Genomic DNA, 20,761 nt, shown 5'->3' on the forward strand with positions numbered 1-20,761 from the left:
ATTCCAAGTGATGAACTATACAGAGTGTACTGAGAAAAGTAGCTTGATAATAGACAAAATAGAGAAGTAACAACTGTCCCTACAGATCCTCCTTAATTCTTGTATCTGAGTTTGTCATACTTTCAAGGAGAATAGGAAATTGACCAAGCCCCAGTTCAGATTAAGGAAATATGCAGATGGAATTACAGACCCCATATAAATTTTACCACATATTGGAAAAATTGATTCTAATACTGTAACCAAGGCATTAAGAGATACTGGGGCACAGGCCTCCCTTATATATAGAAACCCTGATAAGTTTAAACATGGAACTCCTATCACCATCACAGGACTGGGAAGGGCAGAAATACAAGTCAAACTAACAAAGAAAATTGGACAATTACTTATGCAAGAGTATACCGTGGTAGCTATGTCCATTCCTGAATACATCATTGAAATAGACATATTGAGAGGTATGACTAAATTTACCTGAGGAGGATACCTAAGGAAGATAGGAATCAATGCAGTTTTAGTGGGTAAAATAAAAATGCACCCAATCACTTTACCTGAACTTCTAAAGTAATTACTTTAAAGTAGTATCATGTGTCAGGTAGGCAAGATGAAATTACCAATGCTATAAAGGAATATTTTTGGGCATGAGTGTTAGTCCTTGTAACCACTCAATGGAATAATCCTGTCTGGTCAGTAAGAAATTCAGATGGGACATGGAGGATAACAGTGGATTATAGACAACTAAATAAGGTGACTTCTACCTTTTATGCTGCTGTTCTAGATACCATTACCTTAATAGAAAGGATCCAGAAATATGATAGGACTTGGTACACAGTTATTGATTTAGACAATGCTTTTATTATTATCCCAATAGATTCTAAACAATGGGACCAATTTGCTTTCACTTGGCCAGGTCAACAATTTATTTTTACGTGCTTCCTACAAGGATATCTGAATAGCCCCACTATTTATCATAAGATTGTGGCTGAACATTTGGATGAATTAGAGCTGCTGGTGTAAAGCTTACCAACTACATAGATGATATTATGATACAGGGGAACAATGTAAAAGAAGTGGAGAAGAATTTGATACTTTTAATTGAGTATATGAAAAGGAAAGGGTGGAAAATTAACCCTGCACAGATTCAAGGGCTAGCTCAAACAGTATAATTTCTGGGTATACAATAGAATAAGGGGCTGTGAGGGTTTCTCCCCCAAGCCTGACAAAAGTTTCAGGATTTTCCTATCCCCACCAATACGAAAGAGGCTCAAAAGTTGATAGGATTATTTCCATATTGCATCACATACTGCATCTAGAACAAATTTGGAAACTTTTATACAAAATTACTAGGAAAAAATATGAATTTGATTGGACTTGAACAGAGTAAGCTTTTGAAGAAGTGAAGGCCACTATACATTTAGCCCTAAATTTGTGGCCTATGCAAAGTGGCCTCTGGGAATTACAAGTGTTTGTACAGGATGAATATGCAAATTTGGAGGTTATGGCAAAAACAACAAAGTTGAAATGTGCCCTTAGGATTTTGGTCTAGAAAACTCCCTTCATCTGGAATTCAATATACCCCTTTTGAAAAGCAGTTGTTATCTGAATATTGGGTTTTGGTAGAAAGTGAACTACTAATTTGGAGTCATGAAATAATATTAAGGTCTGTAAATCCAGTTATGACCTGGATAATGAGTATCCCAGCTTCTTGAAGAATCAGACATTTGTAAAAGGCTAGCATAATTAAATGGAAATAGGATATTCAAAATAGATCTAAAGCAAGCAAAATTGAATTTTCTGCTTTACATGAATCTAAAGCAACAATAGATACTGAGGGAAATGATACACCACCAAAGCAACAGTTGGTACAGGCCTTGGTAAAATGGAGTGATGGATGTGATGGATTGACTAAAGAACAAAAGAGACTTGCATGGTTTACTGATGAGAAAGCAAAATATTTGGGCCACAAAAGACATTGCAAAGTAGTAGCCTATAATCCATTTACTAGGTAGACTTTGGAAAATACTGGGATAGGTGGAATCAGTCAATATGCTGAACTTATGGCAGTATACCAAGCTATGAAAACAGAACAAGGAGCACAGTGTCATATTTTCACTGATTCATGGGCATTAGCTAATTGGTTAGTTACATGGATGCCCATGTGGAATAATCAAAATTGAAAAATTCATGCAAATGGGAACATGTTTGGGACATGTTTTTTGGTTACTAATTTGTCAGTATCTCTTGTAGATGCTCCCATTGCCATTACCATGACAGAACATGAGTACAATGCACATGATGATAAGACTACCAAAGACTGGTACTCAATATATTGTCCCCACTCTGATATCAACTGAAAATCTAGTACCAGCAAAATGCGTTCAAAAAACAGTTGGCTAATCAGGGATCTACTCCATACACCAGTGTGCACAAGACCAAGGTATTAGTGTTAAAACAAGTAGAAGAGGGATGTTATATATGTCAGTGAGAAAGGGAAAAAACTGTTCCTCAGGTTGTACTTGGAGAGATAGCAAAGGGAAAAATATTAGCCCAAATTTGGCAAATATATTATAATGGACCCCTACCTTAAGATAAAAGAGGCAGATTTAAATGCACTTGTGTTGACACCTATCCAAGTGTACTAGTGGCTTGTTGTACAGTCAATGAGATATTCTCAGAGTTCACTGTGGGCATGAATATTCCAGAGCAATTCTGAATCACAAAATACGACAGACTCTCCATATGGAAGATCAAACCAAAACATTTATTGAGACCAGCAAGTCAAATCCATCATAGTAACAAAAATCTATGCACAATAACAATGTGACATCCCCAAGCCTTTCTCCAACTAGACTTCCCACAAAACAACTCCATTGAACAAATCATAAGCAGGCCTTCTTAAAATCAAAAACAAGCTTTTTCACTCATGCTAGCCAGGAGAATTGCCTGCATCCTTCCTAGCTCTGGTAAGACTCATGAACAACTTCCTCTTAGCTCTGCTCTAAATCTATATCTTTCTGTTCCATCCATACTGTTCCACCAATTCAGGAAATTTCTCCCACCACAGACTCCATGTGGCTCAGACTTGTGTGACTCAGGTTTTTTTTTGACCCATATATATATATATATATATATATATATGTGTGTGTATATATATATGTATATATATATAATATTATATATATGTATATATATGTATATGTACATATACATATATATGCATATATATATATATGTATATGTACATATACATGGGCCTATTCATGAATATGAAAGATCTCTTCTTTCAAATTACCATTACATGTGGTCCCAAGTTCTTTCTGTTCATTACATAGGTCAATGTAGCATAGGTTATGTGACTCAGGCTTCCATGTGCCCAGGAAGGTCCTATGTGTATATTAATGAATATGAAATATCTCCCTATTTAAATTACCATTACACTTATCCCTATAAGAATGTGACCCAGAAAATATTTGTAAAACTATAGATATCATGTCTATATTATGGAACCCCAATGAAGTTCCAAAGTGACAGTGGGCCACATTTCACAGATAATGAAATGAAGAGATATTGTGTATTAAACAACATAGAATGCATACATCATATTCCATGTTATCCACAAGCATCTTGGTTAATTGAAAGAATGAATGGGTAATAATCCATTAGAAAGAAGAGTTAAGGAAATTATGTTCTAATAATTCTTTTCAATGTTAGAAAGAAAATGTATTCACTACTTTATATAATTTGAATAATAGACCAGTGGGAGGCAGTACACCTCTAGTCAGAATAATGACCCCAAATCTGCAAATTAGAAAACAACAAACATATAACATATCAAATATTGGGTATCAGACTGTGAGGCCAGGTGTTCCTGCACAGTATCCTGGGATACCTTTTTTGGCAGGATATGATTAACATTGTTAAGAGAACTTTAGGTTGGATAGAAAGGAAATAAGAAAAAAATATGTCTAAAATGTCCACTACACTATGTATGAAAATTCCCCAAAATCATTTTTATTGAATATTACCTAAGTCTGTATTAGCAGCTGAAGGAATACATGTATTGGCTAGAGTGATATATTCCATTTACCAAGGAGAAATTAGTGTGGCATTACAAAATTTAGGTGAAGAACCAACACAATTTTATAGGAATGATAGAATAGTTCAAGTGATTATTATTCTGTGTGAAATAAAACTCCTTGTGGAAATTGACCCTGCTTCCAAAGTAATAAGAAGAGGAACTGAAGGATTGGGTTCACTGACAGAATAAAATTTAGGGCTAAATTGTGGATAAAATGGAAGCCAGATAGTGTTCCAAAGGCTGTAGAAATGCTAGTACATGGGAAAGATAATACTGTAACTGTTGTTTCTTCAGGAGAAGATGATTACCAAATTGGACCCTTAACTCATATATTCTTCTCTGAATGAGTCTATGATAGTGGGTTCATGGACTGCAGAAGCATGGCTGACCCTGTTTGCTTATTGTCTCCTTGGGTTTTGTTTGTTTATTTTTGCCATTTTGTCTGTTAAATTTGTTTGCTAAATGTGTTTTCTGCAGGCTTAGTTCCCTCCATCTGAAGATGCCTCATTGTTTAAGCCAGATGTCACCCCTTGCTCATGACTGTGATGTATCAATCTTAAACCTGCACTTGATGAAGTTCTGAATGCCAGCTAAAGAACTGACTGGTAGAATGGGACTTCTTGGGGAAGGGATAGCTCTTTGTCCAATCTCAACAGGAAATAGCTATGGACTAAGTGGCTTTTGCCCCTTAAACCAAGATTTTGGGTCCCATTTGTTTGAAGCAGGGAATGATGGGGTGCTTGTGCTCAAGTTCCACTCCAAGATGTGGTTTTACGTGCTCATTTTTGTGTGATCCCAGTTCTATTGTTCTAAAGTTCTGCTGACACCAGTTGCCTAAGATATTGTTTTGTATGCTTACTTTCTGCTGTCCCTCTTAAAGTTCTATTTATTCCAGTTGTCCCACCATCCTATATAATGAATACAAAAGGTCTTGGGACCAAATGTAATGGTAACTAAAATGGGAAAATCTCTCATATTCATTAATAGGCCTGTGTAACCCACTTAAATAAAATGGAAACCTAATCACATGTGGTGGAAGGAGCTTGCAGAATAGGTGGAAAAGAAAGGGTGGAACAGAACTGAGAGGAAGTAAGAGAGAGAGCAGTAAGGGTGAAGAGAGAAAGAGGACACAAGCAAACAGACAGCTGGGCTCAACAGTGTTTGTTTATTTGTTTGTGGGAAGGCCCAAACAGGGTGGGAGAGGCTTAGGAATGGCTTTGTTCCTGTCTGTGGTAATGTGTGCTGATTTCTCGGCAACTATGATAGAATTCACTTTCTGGTTTTGGGATTCGCCTTTCCAGTGTCTGAATAATTTTATTTTGTTTTGTTTTGTTTTTCTGCCTTCTATATGAAGAGTCTGTTATAATTTGCAAATGAAAACTATGTTGGCATATTTATAGTCACTACTGCTGCTGTGAATATTGCCTTGTTGATACAATCCTTAAAAATGACTGACAATGAAAGCCTAATAAATGCTTCTTGATTGATCAGGTTGATTTGTGAAGTACTATTTCACTAACTGCCTTTATCTGATTGTATTCTCAGCTGATTGCTAAAGGTGTTTTGATTTATTTTTGAAAGAGGATTCTGGGTATTACAGAATCTGGAACCTTGTTTATTTCTGGGGGCAAAATTCAAGGAACTTGCCTCTACCTTGTCTAACCTCCAAGGATGAAGCTATACACACAAACACACACATATATGTATGTACGTATATGTATATGTACATATATATGTAAATATATGCATATATGTGTTTATATGTATGTGTATGTCTATATACATATATGTATGTGTGTATTGTTCCAAATGCTCACTACAAACTTTATAAATTCTTACATTTTCTGTAATTTTTAAAAATATTTCATTTCCCTGTAGTAACATGTAAAAACAAATTTTAACATTCCTAGTTAAAACTCTGAATTCTAAATTCTCTCCCTTCCTCCCTCCTCAGTCTCACTTCAACTGAGGAGCTAAGAAATTCTGGGTAGGTTACACATGTGCAGTCTTACAAAACATTTCCATAACAGTCATGTAGTGCAAGCAAACATAGACATAAAAATCCTCAAGAAAAATTAAGGCAAAAAGTATGCTTCCATCTATATTCAAACACCATCAGTTCATTCTCTGAGGATGAGTAACTTTATTCATTGTAAGTCCTTCAGAATTGTCTTGTGTCATTGTATTGCTGACAGTAGCTAAGGCATTGATAGCTGATCATCTTACAGTATTGTTGTTACTTTATACACAATACATTTCACTTTTCATCAGCTCATGTAAGTCTTTGAAGGTGTTAAAAAGAACATACTGCTCGTCATTTCTTGCTTATTAATTTTATTTTTTTCAGTCTTATACAATCACTACCATATAACTTAAATTATTTTTCCCCTTTCTACACCTTACATTCTTCTTCTCTCCCCTCAACAACGTACATTTTTATATAGGTTCTATACATATATTACTATTAAATACATTTTCACTATAGTCATATTGTGTAGAAGAATTGAAATGAGTGGGAGAAATCAAAAAACAAACCAAAATGTAAAACAAAAGAAAATGATCTGCTTCATTCTGTGATTGAATTCCAAAGTTCTTTCTCTGGGTATGGAAGGCAATTTGCCTTAAAAGACCATTGGGAACTATTTTAAGTCCTTGCATTGCAACGAAGCTTCAAGTCTACCAGAAAAAACTCTCACACACTGGTCATTTCTGTGGACAAAGTTTTCCTGGTTCTGCTCCTTTCCCTCAGCATCAGATCATGTAAGTCTTTTGAGGCCTCTCTGAAGTCTTCTTGTTCATCATTTCTTATAGCACAATAGTATCCCATTATACTCATATACTATAATTTATTCAGCCTTTCCCCAACTGAGGGGCATCTCACTGATTTCCAGTTTTTGGCCACCAAAAAGAATACTGCTCTAACTATTTTTATACATGTAGAACCCTTTCCCATTTTTATACTCTTTTGGGGATAGATTGCTAGAAGCTGTATTGCTGTTTCAAAGGGTGTACACATTTTTGTAACCCTTTTGGCATAATTCCAAATTGCTCTCCAGAATGACTGGATCAGCTCACAGCTCCACCAACAATGAATTAGTGTTCCAACTCTCCCACATCTTCTCCAACATTTGTTATCTCCCTGTTCTGTCATGATAGCCAGTCCAATAGGTATGATGTGGTATCTCAGAGCTGTTTTGATTTGTATCTCTGTAATCAATAGAGATTTAGAGAATTTTTTCATATGACTATAGACTTCTTTAATTACTTCCTCTGAAAACTGCCTGTTCATATCCTTGGACGATTTGTCAATAGGGGAATGACTTGTATTCTTGTACACTTGACTCAATTCTTTATATATTTTGAAATGAGGTCTTTATCACAGACTCTACTTGCAAAATTTCTTTCCAAGTTTTCTGCTTCCCTCCTAATCTTGGTTGCATTGGGTTTGGGTGTCCAAAAAGTTTCAGTTTATTGTAATCAAAGGTATTTATTTTGCACTTAAAAATGCTTTCCATCTCTTCCTTAGTCAAAAAATTTCCCTTTTCCATAAATCTGATAAATACACTAATGTTTGCTCCACTAATTTGCTTATAGCATCAAATTTTATACCTAGATCATGTAACCATTTGGGCATAAAGTTGGGCAAAGTAACTTCTAAAAATTGTTTTAATTTTCTCCTCATTGGAGGTGAGTTCACCCCTTTCATTTTTGGTGTTGGTAATTTGATTTTCTTCTTTGTTTTTTTTTAATCAAATTGAACAAAGATTTATTAATTTTATTAGTTTTTTTCATAAAACCAACTCTTACTTTTATTTATTGTTTAATGATTTTCTCAATTTCAAATTTATCAATCTCCTTTGGTTTTCAGTATTTCTAATTTGATATTTACTTAGGGATTTTCAATTTGTTTTTTTTCAAGCTTTTTAGCTGCATGCCCAACTCATTTATCTCCTCTTTCTCTGTTTTATTCATGTAGACACTCAGAGATATAAAACTTCCCCTAAGAACTGCTTTTGCTGTATCCCATAAGATGTGGTAAGTTGTCTCATTATTGTCATTCTTTTGAATGAAGTTGTTGATTGTTTCTGTGATTTGTTGTTTAACCTACTCCTTCTTTAGGATTAGTTTATTTAGTTTTGGGGCAGAGCCATGACAGCAAAGTAGAAAGACACAAATACTCTAGCACTTTGTGCACAGCCCACAACATACCTGTAAAAAATGACTCTCCACAAGTTCTAGAGCAGCAGAAGCCACAGAACAACAGAATTAAGGAGGTTTCCAGCCAAACGTAACCTGGAAGGCCAATAGGAAAGGTCTATCTCATGGGATGCTGAGTGGAGCAGAGCCCAGCCCTGGCCACGTGGCACTGGGAGGAATAGGACCTGAACAGACCTCAGAGGCAGAATTCACAACAGTGAGTGTGCCAGATCCCTGAACCCACAAACAACAAAGAAAGCTCCAAAGGTCAGTGTAGGAGGGCTTTCTTAGCTGGGTGAGAGGGGACCAGGGTCCCGCCAGCACTGGCCCCAGGTGGCAGCAAAGGTGGGGGCAAGAGTAGCAGCAAACAGGGGGTGGCTAAGGTGGCCTGTGGAAGCAACCTGGTTCAATTTCAGCCAGCTCACCTCAAAGCCCATGGGGGAGTTGAGCAGCTGATCTGAACCTCAGCCTTGAGAAGGGTAATGGGGGAGGAGGAGCACTAGAACCCTTCTCTTGACAAAGGATTCAGAAGTCAAGTAGCTGGCTGTGAAAATGTCCAAAAAGGGGGAAAAACATAAGGCCATAGAAGGTTACTGTCTTGGTGAAAAGACATCTCCTCCCATCCTTTCAGATGAGAAAGAACAAGGCTTACTGTCACAGGAAGTTAAGACCCCTGCCTCCAGGGCCTCCAAAATAAACTGGGCACAGGGAATTGAAGAGCTTGAAAAGCTAGTTAGCAGCTTGCTAAAGGAGAAACAAAAAAAATGTTGAGAAAAATAACACCTTTAAAAAGAGGCTAACTCAATTGGAAAAAGAGGTCCAAAAAGTCAATGAAGAGAAGGAGGCATTGAAAAGCATAATAACCAAATGGAGGAGAAGGTTCAGAAGGTCTTGAACAAAATAGTTCTCTGAAAAAGAGAATTGAATTCAGGGAAATGAATGACTATGAGATAAACCAAGCAGTTGGAAAACAAAACCACAAATTTGAAAAAATAGAAAATAATATGAAAAACAAGTGACCTAGAAAACAGATCCAGGAGAGACAATTTAAAAATTATGGGACCACAAGAAAGCCATGATCAAAAAAAGAGCCTAGACATTATCTTCCACGAAATTATCAAGGAAAATTGTTCTGATATTCTAGAACCAGCGGGCAAAATAAATATTGAAAGAATCCACCAATCACTTCCTGAAAGAGACCCAAAAAAAACAAACTCCTAGGAATATTGTGGCCAAATTTCAGATTTCCCACATCAAGGAGAAAATATTGCAAGCAGCTAGAAAGAAAGAATTCCAGTATTGTGAAAATACAATCAGGCTAACACAGGATCTGGCAGCTTCTACATTAAGGGATCAAAGGACTTGAAATAGGATACTCCAGAAGTCAAAGAAACTGAGATTAAAACCAAGAGTCACCTACCCAGTAAAACTGACTATAATACTTCAGGGGAATAAATCATCATTCAGTGATATAGAGGATTTTCAAGTATTCATGATGAAAAGACCAGAACTGAATAGAAAATTTGACTTTCAAACATAAGAATCAAGAGACATATGCAAAGGTAAACAAGAAAGAGAGATCATGAAGGACTTTCTAAAGCTGAATTGTTTACATGCCTACATGGAAAGATAATATTTGTAACTCTTGAGATTTTTCTCAGTGTTTGGGTGGATGGAGGGATTATACATATCCATACACACACACATTTAGACAGAGAGTACAGGTTGAGTTGAATCAGAAGAGATGATATCCTTAAAAAAATAAAATTAAATTAAGGGTTGAGAGAGGAAAATATTTGGAAGAGAAAGGGAGAAATGAAATGGGGCAGGCTATATCTCATAAAAGAAATAAGAAAAATCTTGTTCAATGGAGGAGAACAGGGAGGAGATGAGAGGGGAAAAGTGAAGCTTACTCTCTTCACATATGGCTTAAGGAGGGAATAACATGTTCACTAAATTAGGTATGAAAACCTACCTTACAGTACAGGAAAGTTGGGGAGAAGGGGACAAGTGGGGTGAGGGGGATGATAGAAGGAAGGGCAGATGGGAGAAGGGACCAACTAGAAGTAAACACTTTTGGGAAGGGACAAGGTAAAATGAGAGAACAGAAATAAAAGGGAGGGGATTGGGTAGGATAGAGGACAATATAGTTAGTCTTACACAACGTAAGTATTATTGAAGTCTTTTGCAAAGTGACACATATATAGCCTGTATTGAATTGTGTGTCTTCTCAGTGGGGATGGGTAGGGAGGGAGGGAGAGAGAGAATTTGGAATTCAACGTATTAGAAAAGAATGGTGAGAACTGTTTTTGCATACAAGTTGGAAATGAGAAATACAGGTAGTGGGGTACAGAAATATATCTTGCCCTACAAGAAAAAAGAGAAGATGGGGATAAGGGAAGGGTGGGGTGTGATAGAAGAGAGGATACATTGAGTGAAGGACTAATCAGAATGCAAGGTATTATGGGGTGGAGAGAGGGGAGAGATAGGGAGAAAAATTAGAACTGAAAATTTTGTGGAAATGAATGTCAAAATCTAAAAATAAATTAAAAAAGAGAAATTGAGGAAAGGGTACAGTATACAGGAGCTCTGGTTAGTGACTCTAGCACTGGATGTGGGGAACTAGATGGGAAGGTAAGCAGTAGAGGGGGAAGGGATGTAAAGTTGCAGGGTTTAAGACAGGAATGCCCACTGAATCCCAATTGAGTGTAAGAGGTTGTCTTGATTCAGGGTCCATTATGATAATTTCCATCTGCTTGGAGAAGCGTTGCATATGTAGAAAGTTCAACATCAGAAAACCAGAGTTCAAGTCTCAGATCTGTCAAAGATCAATTGTTCTGCCTTGGCTAAATCATTTTACCTCAGAGTCTCTGTTTCCTTATCCAAAAACTGGGAATAATATTATTTATACTACATACTTAGAATTTTTGTGAAGATCAAATGTCATGTACTTGAAAATGAAGTATAGATTTGAAAATGCAAAGGATATTAGGATTTTTGGTTTGCGAGCTTTTTTTGGTGAGGTCTGGGATCCTTTCCTCTAACTTCTAAGTATTTCATCAGCAATTTTAGATATAGGTCTGCCCTTCTGTTTTCTCACTAAGCAGGGATCCTAAGACTGTGATATGCAGTTCTATGTAATCTGGAAGCTCAATAATCCTTCTGACTATTAGCCTGCTTTCTAACCACTAAAAATGCTAGTTTCTAAGTGCAGTACCTATAGTGCAACATGAGGCTTCCCTTCCTAGACATCTGCCCACCCTGCAATATCCTAAGGTCATGTAAAAGGACAGACACACATTCCCTCCCTCTAGCCCTTAAATAGAACAGCCCTGGAAGAGATAATAAACATCTGTCATCAGTGATGATGATCTCTGTTTCTAATTTTCTCACTACTGCATTAAATAAAGAAGTGGGTCACTCTCAAAAAAATAAAATAAAAAGAATAGATTATTTAGTTTCCAATCGATTTTTGGTCTATGTTCCCATGAACATATGATTCTTATTGCATTATGATCTGAGAAGGATACATTGATTATCTCTGCCTTTCTTTACTGGATTGTGAGGTTTTTATGCCCTACTACATGGTCAATGTTTGTATATGTGCCATGTAGCACTGGGTAAAAGGTATATTCTTTTCTATCCCCATTCAGAGATCTATCATATCTACCTTATCCAGAATTTTATTCACCTCCATAACTTCTTTCTTGTTTATTTTGAGGTTAGATTTATCGAGCTCATAGAGGGGGAGGTTGAGGTCCCCCACTAGTATAATTTTGCTGTCTATTTCTTCCTGTACCGCCTTTAACTTCTCCTCTAAGAATCTGGAAGCTATAACACTTGGAGCATATATGTTTGGTAAAATCTCCACAGAAATATTCTGTTGTCTTTTCTTTCCTCCTTTGCTTCTTGCTCATGATGTTGATGCTTTGTGTGTTGTGGTCTCTGGTTCTATCAGCTAGACTTTAAAGAACTTGGTTCTGAACTGGATGGTGTCAGAAGGCAAAGGCAGGGGAAATGTTTGTGTTTCCCTTAGATTAGCCCTGGGGTTAGCTAGTTAAGTGTGGGGGAGGGGTGGTCTGATCATCGGAGATTTTCTCAGCTGGGCTAGAGCAAAGCCAAACTCAGTGCTTGGTGATCCTGGCTGTCTTCCCATTTCCCCTGGAGTGCTTAGGCATACCTGGGTCCTAGTGAGAGACACCACACTCCTGAAGCTCCAGCTGTTCCTCAGTTACAGTAAGGGGAATATTCCTTTGCTATTTTCCTAGTCTCATGTAGTATGAAACTGTTTGACTGATACAGGATTTTTCTGAGGAAATGTTTTATGGTTCTTTCAAATTCAACAAAGGGAGGGGGAGAGAACATTTACAGATCACTCCACCATTTTGGCTCCTGGAAGTTCAAGTAGGTGACTTACACACATTTAATCTGCTGGCTGAAAGTCTCCACGCAGATGCTGAAGATACCTGGGCCTCCTTCCAGGACTCTCTTGTTCAGCTCTGCTTGGCTCTCACCCTGAACTGCTATCCCACTGTGCTTCCACTTCCTCAGATGGCCATGGGCTTTTATGCTTAGCCATGCAGTGGCAGGGACTCTCTGCTGTGCACTGTATGCTCCTCCACCCTTGTGGAATAAATTTTTCCCTTTGATCTTCCAGTCTGTCCTGGACTGTGAAACTGCCACAATCTGTCTTCTATTACATTTTGCATCTCCAAAATTTGGACAGATTCTTTTTTTTAGAGGTATCTGATGGAGTTTCTCTAAGAGCTTAGGTGAGTAGTTGCTCTCACTCTGCCATATTGGCTCTGACTCCTCTGCTCATCATTTCTTATTGCACTATAGTACTCCATCATCACCACAGACCAAAATTTGTTCAATCATTCCCCAAATGCTGTGTATCCCTCAATTTTCAATCCTTTTCCCCCAGAAAAGAGCTATTATTAATGTTTTTGTACATATATGTCTTTTTACTTTTTTAAATCTCTTTTGAGATACATACCTAGTAGTGGTATAGCTAGGTCAAAAGATATATATGGTTTCTTAGTCCTTTGGGCATAGTTACAAATAGTGCTATAGAATGGTTGAATCAGTTCACAACTACACCAACAGTGCATTGGTTTCCCATTTTTACCATAACCCTTCTGACATTTTTCATTTTCCTTTCCTGTCCAATTAGACAATCTGATATGTGTGAGGTAGTACCTCAAAATTGTTATGGCTATAGATGATTTGATTGCTCTATCTTAAAAGGGTTCATATCTTTTGATCATTTATCAATTGAGGGATGGCTTTTATTTTTATAAATTTAACTCTGAGTAGTGAGGCCTTTATCATTGAAATTTGCTTTAATTCTTTTTCAGTTACTATTGCTTATTCTATTTTCTCCATCCTGTCCCCCCACCATTTGTTCCATTTTCTCTCTCTCCTTTAACCTTGTCCTTCTTTGAAAGTGTTTTGCTTCTAACTACCCCCTTCCCATTCTGCCGTCCATTCCATCACTTCCGCCTTCTCTTATTCCCTTCCCCTCCTATTTCCTTTTAGGGTAAGATATATTTCTATACAACATTGTGTGTGCATATTGTTTCCTCTTTTAGCCAATTCTGATGAGAGAAATGTTCACTCACTCTGCACATCCCCCTTCTCTTCCACTATAAAAGATTTTACCTGACTCTTTTATGTGAGATCATGTACCTCTCCCTTTCCTTTCCTCATGGTGAATTCCTTTCTCACTCATTAATTTTAATTATCTTTTAGATATCATCCTTTCATAGTGAACTCACACTTGTGCTCACTGTCTATATACAATACTTCTATCTGCTCTAATAATCAGGAAGTTCTTATGAGTTGCAAGTTTCATCTTCCTATAGAGAGATGTAAACAGTTTATCCTTATTAAGTTCCTTATGAATTCTCTTTTGTGTTTACCTTTTTATCCTGTTCTTAAGTCTTGTATTCAAAAGTCAGATTTCTATTGAGCTCTGGCCTTTTCTTCAAGAATGTTTAAAAGTCTTCTATTTTATTGAATATACATTTTTCACCTGAAGGGTTATACTAATTTTTGCTGGAAAGGTGATTTTTAGTTGTAATCCTAGCTCGTTGGTCCTCTGGAATATCATATTCCAAGCCCTCTGATCTTTTAATGTAGAAACTGCCAAATTTTATGTTTTCCTGATTGTGGCTCTGCAATACTTGAATTGTTTGTTTCTGGCTACTTGAAATATTTTGTGACCTTAGAACTTTGGAATAAGCTGTAATATTCCTGGGAGTTTTCATTTTGTGACCTCTTTCAGGAGGTGATTGTTGGATCCTTTCATTTTCTATTTTACTCCCTAGTTCTCAAGTCTCAGGGCAGTTTTCCTTGATAATTTCTTGACATGTACACTCTTGTCATTTTATTTGTACTATTGCTGTCGTTGTTGTTGGCGGTGGCCTTCATGTATTCCAACAATTTGTATTGTTGGAATCTCAATCTCAAACTGTATTGTAAAGCAGCAATTATCAAAACCACTTGGTACTGGCTAAGACTCAGAAGGGGAGACAAGTGGAATAAGGTAGGTACTCAAGACACAGTAGGCAGTGAATATAGCAGTCTCCTTTTGATAAACCCAAGGACCCTAGCTTCTGGGATAAGAACTCACTCTTTGATGAACATTTCTGTTAAAACTGTTTAACAGTATGGCAGAACTAGGCATAGACCAATATCTCACACCATTCACAAGAATAAAGGCCAAATGGGTACATGATCTAGGTATAACAATTGATACTATGGACAAATTGTGGAGCAAAGAATAGTGTATTTATCAGATTATGGAGAAGGGAAGATTTTTTGTCTAAAGAAGAGATAGAAAGCATTATGAAGGGCAAGATGGATAATTTTGATTACATGAAACTGAAAATTTTTTGCACACCCAAACCCAATGCAACCAGGGTTAGGAGGTAAGCAGAAAAATGGGAAAGAATTTTTGAAGCTGGTGTCTATGATAAAGGTCTCATTTCTGAAATATATAGAGAACCAAGTGAAATGTCCAAAAACACAAGTCATTCCCCAATTGATAAATGGTCAAAGCATACGAACCAGCAGTTTTCAGAGGAAGAAATTAAAGATATGTATATTCATATGAAAAAATGCTCTAAGTCACTATTGATTAGAGAGATGCGAATCAAAACAACTCTGAGGTACCATATCACACCTATCAGATTGGCCAATATGAAGATGATAAATATTGGAGAGGATATGAGAGAGTTGAAACATGAATTTATTGTTGGTGGAGCTGTGAGCTGATCCAGCCATTCTGGAGAGCAATTTGGACCTATGCCCAAAGGACTAGAAAAATATGCATACCCTTTGACTCAGCAATATCGTTTCTAGGACTGGGTCCCCAAGAGATCTTAAAAATGAGAAAGAGTCTTACATGTACAAAAATATTTATAGCAGCACTGTTTGTGGTGGCCAAAAACTGGAAATCAAGGAGATGTCCATCATCTTGGGATTGACTGGATAAGTCGTGGTATATGAATGTAATGGAATACTATTGTACTATATATGAAATGATGAACAGGAAGACTTCAGGGAGGCCTGGAAGGACTTATATGATCTGATGCTGAGTGAAAGAGGCAGAAGTAAGGGAACTTTATGCACAGCAATGACCACAGTGTGAGAGAGTTTTTTTCTGATAGACTTGGAACTTCATTGTAATTCAAGGACTTAAAAAAATTCCCAATGGTCTTTTAAGGAAAAATGCCTTCCACTTCTAGAGAAAGAACTATGGAATTCAATCACAGAATCCAACAGATCATTTGCATGTGTGTGTGTGTGTGTGTGTTGTGTTTTGATTTGTTATATGATTTCTCCCATTCATTTTAATTTTCCTACACAGCATGATTATAGTTAAAATGTATTTAATAGGAATGTATGTGTAGAACCTATACAAAATTGTATGCCATCTCGGGGAGGGAGAGGCAAAGGAAGGGGTAGGGAGTGGAACAAAAATCTAAGTTATATGGTAGTGATTGCAGAACACTGAAAATAAACAAATTAATAAAAGAAAAATTAAGTTGCTTGCTCAGATGTGGATAGGTATCAGAAATGGAACTTGAACTAGGACCTCCTGACTTGCATGTCAGCCAAATATCTACTACACCATTACTGCATTTCTCTAACAATTTTTGATAGTAAAAAAATAATGAAGTCATTTATTCTACATATTTTTCAAATAATTATATGACTGAATAGATATAGTCTACAAAAGAAAAATGCATGCAAAAGTACTTATTTTTTTACCATATTTTAATAAGGATATTTCTGTTCTGTATCAGGTCATCATCATAAAAATTGTATGGAAATGGAAAAAATAAACACTCAGTTTGGCAACTGTTGATAATCTATCAACACTTTCCCTCCCTGCCCCTTTTGTGATTATCCATTATCTTTGTAATTGTCTACTGCTTTAGTCCATGCCTTCACTAATGTTTTCTATTCCAATCTCATTTTGTAGATAAGGAAAGTGAAATGCAGATCTGAAACATCTTGGCCAAAAGTACATAACTTATGAATTCAAAGTGAAGAGTTAAACCATGGTCTTTTCACTCATTTTTGGTGTTCTTTTGATGGTATGACACATATGTTATTTTCTTTAATTTGTTCTGGGAAAATTGTCCTTTCAGTACCAAGAACTATGCTAGAACTTTGGGCTGGAAGTCTAGGAATAAATGTTTAATTTCCAAATCAGTTCAGGCATCAGTACATTATTGTACCTTTACTTGTGTATCTATCTATTTATATCTGTCTATCTATCTATCTATCTATCTATCTATCTATCTATCTATCTATCTATCTAATCTATATATATACACACACACATATACATATATATATACATATATATACATATATACATATATATACATATATATATACATATATATATATACATATATATATATATATATATATATATATATATATATATATATATATATATATATATATATATATATATATATATCCCTTTCTAGATTTCTTGAAAGGGTGCAATAATATATATCTCAGATCCTATGAACTGATGGGGTATTCGGCTTTTAAAGAGAAATGTTATAGGAAGGTGACTTATAAATACTACCCACAGTGACATGCAAATTAGCCAATGAATTGTCCTTTTGTTATAAGAATCTTTAGCACAAACAGAAAGTAGCAATATATTCATTGCTCACAAAGAATCCGTCTTTTCTCAAAATTCCACTTTGTCTCTTAAGAAAATTTTTCCATAGAGCCAGTGAAGAAATATCACACCACAAAGACCAGATGAGGAACAATCAAAAATAACAAGGAAAAGTATCGCCTCCCCAGACCATCCACAGCCTTTTATCATCTTGTCAGCCCCTCCTCTCACTCCTCTGTGGGTTTCCTGACTCATTCCATACTGTGCTGAGTCAGCAGTGACCTTTTTTTGAAAGCTGAAATGGGACCTGTTTCCCTGATTGTTATCACATCTTTACCTTACTTTTGGATACCACCAATGCATTTTTATCCCTTTTGAAAACTTGTCTGTTTTGAATTGGTTCAGGTTATATTTATGTCAACAAAATACAGTCTATGTGATTGTTTGTCTTAGCCTCAGCTATTTTCAAGTTTCCTCTTCAGGGCCCCCTGTTGTGTTATATCTCATTTTATGCTTATATTTCTATTTGATAATACTGTTAGGTTATATTGGCCACATTTGCCACTCAAATTCCCAGTCACCAGTGCAAAGCGAATGAGCTTTTCTTTATCCCCAAGGTAGCCTTCAAATCAAGTGCAACAGTGATAATCTTAAAAAGGTCAGCATGGTGGACTTGAATAGCCCTTTCCCACCACTTTTATAAGGCATGTTCTCTCCCCCAGGTGTTGTGTTTCTTTAATAGACTTTTCCATTTACTTTATGCTGCTATCTTTGCGATATCTAGAAACACATAATATGACAGACAAGAGTGGTTTCTTATTAGAGCAGTACTTCTAGGAGTAGTTATTGCTATTGAATTCTAGTATTGTTTTCATTTCCTATCCTTTATAGTTTCTTAAAGCATTTGTAGCATAACTTGTGGTGTGGGGGAGGTTGAGAGAGAAAATATGAGAGACAAAAGGAAGACAAAGGTAGTGAGAGACAGAGGAAGGAAGAAAGAAAGAGAGATGGGGGAAGAAGGGAGGAAGGGAAGGAGGGAGAGAGAGAGAGAGGGCGAGAGAGTCTAATGAATTTTTCAGACTATAGAGAGAACATTGTATACCTAGAGATTAAAAGTGGGTTTTGTTTGCTTGTTTTTGGTTTGTTTTCTTTTTTTTTCTATCTTGGTTTTCTCCTGCTGGCTTACTAAGAATGATTGGCTTTTCTGTAATTTCTAACAAAAAAGAAAACAATTGAGAAGAAAATACTTTATTGCAGTGGTAATGGCAAAACAAATCTTTTGCCAACTATATGAAGGACTGTACTCATTTTTGAATGGATTATAACACTATTTATGTTCTTAAGGACTGCAAATTTCTTGTAGAAACTAAATTTTTTGAGGACAAGTATGATGTCTTACTTGTCTATTTATACTCAGAGATTTGGAACTGTGCCTTGGCCATTTCAGATGCTCAGAGTTTGTTAAATGACTAATTGAGAAGTCAATTCAAACTAAAAAAAAATCCTTAAAAATTGCTGGGCTTAGCAAAATGTGTGTGTATATACATATACAATAGAGTTGCAATGTTCTGTACTTATCTGAAAATTCAATTGATCTGTGCCCTCGTTCATGTTTGTCTTCCTTCCAGTGGTGCAGCTCCTAAGTCAGATGCTACTTGTCATTCAGTACAACTCTAGCCTTTCACAAACCTTCACAGGATTCTCACTTACCCAACTTACACAATGGCATGGGTAGGATGGTAACTCAGGTCCTGTACAGTAGAAAGTGTAAAATTTCTGGAATCAGAGGTCCTGGTTAAAATCTTCACTGTGCCACTGTGTAAGTTGACTGAGTCTCTTGATTTCTCTGGGATTTTGTTTTCTTATTTATAAAATTTAGAGGTTGGATCACTTGCTTTTTATGTCACTATGATCTCTGTTATTCTGTAACATGTCTTTCCAAGTTTTTCATATCTCTGATGATATCCTTATGTCACTTTTCCTGTGCAATTCTTTCTTAATAATAGCTAATAGTTCATTCATACTTTTGCATTGTCCTTTGGCCAATCAACAACTTTATGTCTTTAGAAACTATCTTACAACTTTCTCCCAAATGATACTGATATTAAATAGAATTATCTTTGTTTTGAGAATTAGCCTGATGACATTAATAGTATGCACAAATTTCTTCAAGGCATTCACTCCAGAAAAAAGCCAATTCACCATACATCTGCAGTACCTTTCAAAGATGAATGCATTTCTCTATAAGTTCCTGGGGCTGTCTGTCCAATTCTGTGTCACAGCTATTCTTTATCCATGTTTTTTTCTAATGGTAAGTTATCATTATTTTATTTGTCTTTGGTTATAATAAAGTTAGTGATTTGTATTCATTTGATATCTTATACTCTTTTGGCTCCATATATACATGCATGTGTGTATTGTGCATGCATGTAGGTTTGCATGTATGTGTATGTACATGCATATCCATATATGTGTGTATATCTATGTGTATGTATATGTGTGCATGTATATATGTATGCATATATGTACACACATGCATACACATATGTGTGTGAGTGTGTGTATGTATATACACATACAAATATAGAGTGTGTATATACATGCATATAAGTATGTGTATACGTGTATTCATATGTGTATATGTATATGTGTACACATATTTGAGTCTAATGTTTGGTAATAGGAATAGTAAGTTGTCATAACAGATTTGTAATTTCATGTGCAATCTTTTTTTATTGTATTATGTTATAGAAATGCTTGTATTATTTCATAAATTAAAAAATTATACTTAAAAGGAGATACTTATATGAAAAGTGTCATATATGTATATGTATAAATACACATGCACATACATATACACATACATACACACATACATGCATACATGTGTGTGTTTATGTGTGTGTTTATGTCTTGGAGATCTGTTTACTAAACATTTATTAGCACATCTTTGCTCTTTCTCTTGGTCACTTTTGTTTTAAGTCTAATATTCAAAAAATGAGAGGATCTCTGTGGTTTTCCCTACCCTGATTTAGTTTTCCCAGTACCAAACTTCTTAAAGCCTTGGCCAGCCTCATGGAATATTCCTCACCACAGTGCCTGGCCTGACCAAACCACAACATATTAAAGTATCTCTAAAAACCATTCCTGTCTTTTTGGTGTAATTTTGTATTAACCATTCAATCTTCTGATTCAGAGCTTATTTCCCAAGTACCTTTTTTTTCATCAGGGAGAGAATATGCTGATAGATGAAACATGTATTCCACTCAGTGTGTCACTTATATTTTTCCATTGTAAATTAAAAGATTGACTTCAGTTGTACATGTCAGTTTCTT

Source organism: Notamacropus eugenii, chromosome 4, assembly GCF_028372415.1.
Source record: "Notamacropus eugenii isolate mMacEug1 chromosome 4, mMacEug1.pri_v2, whole genome shotgun sequence".
Lineage (NCBI taxonomy): Eukaryota > Metazoa > Chordata > Mammalia > Diprotodontia > Macropodidae > Notamacropus > Notamacropus eugenii.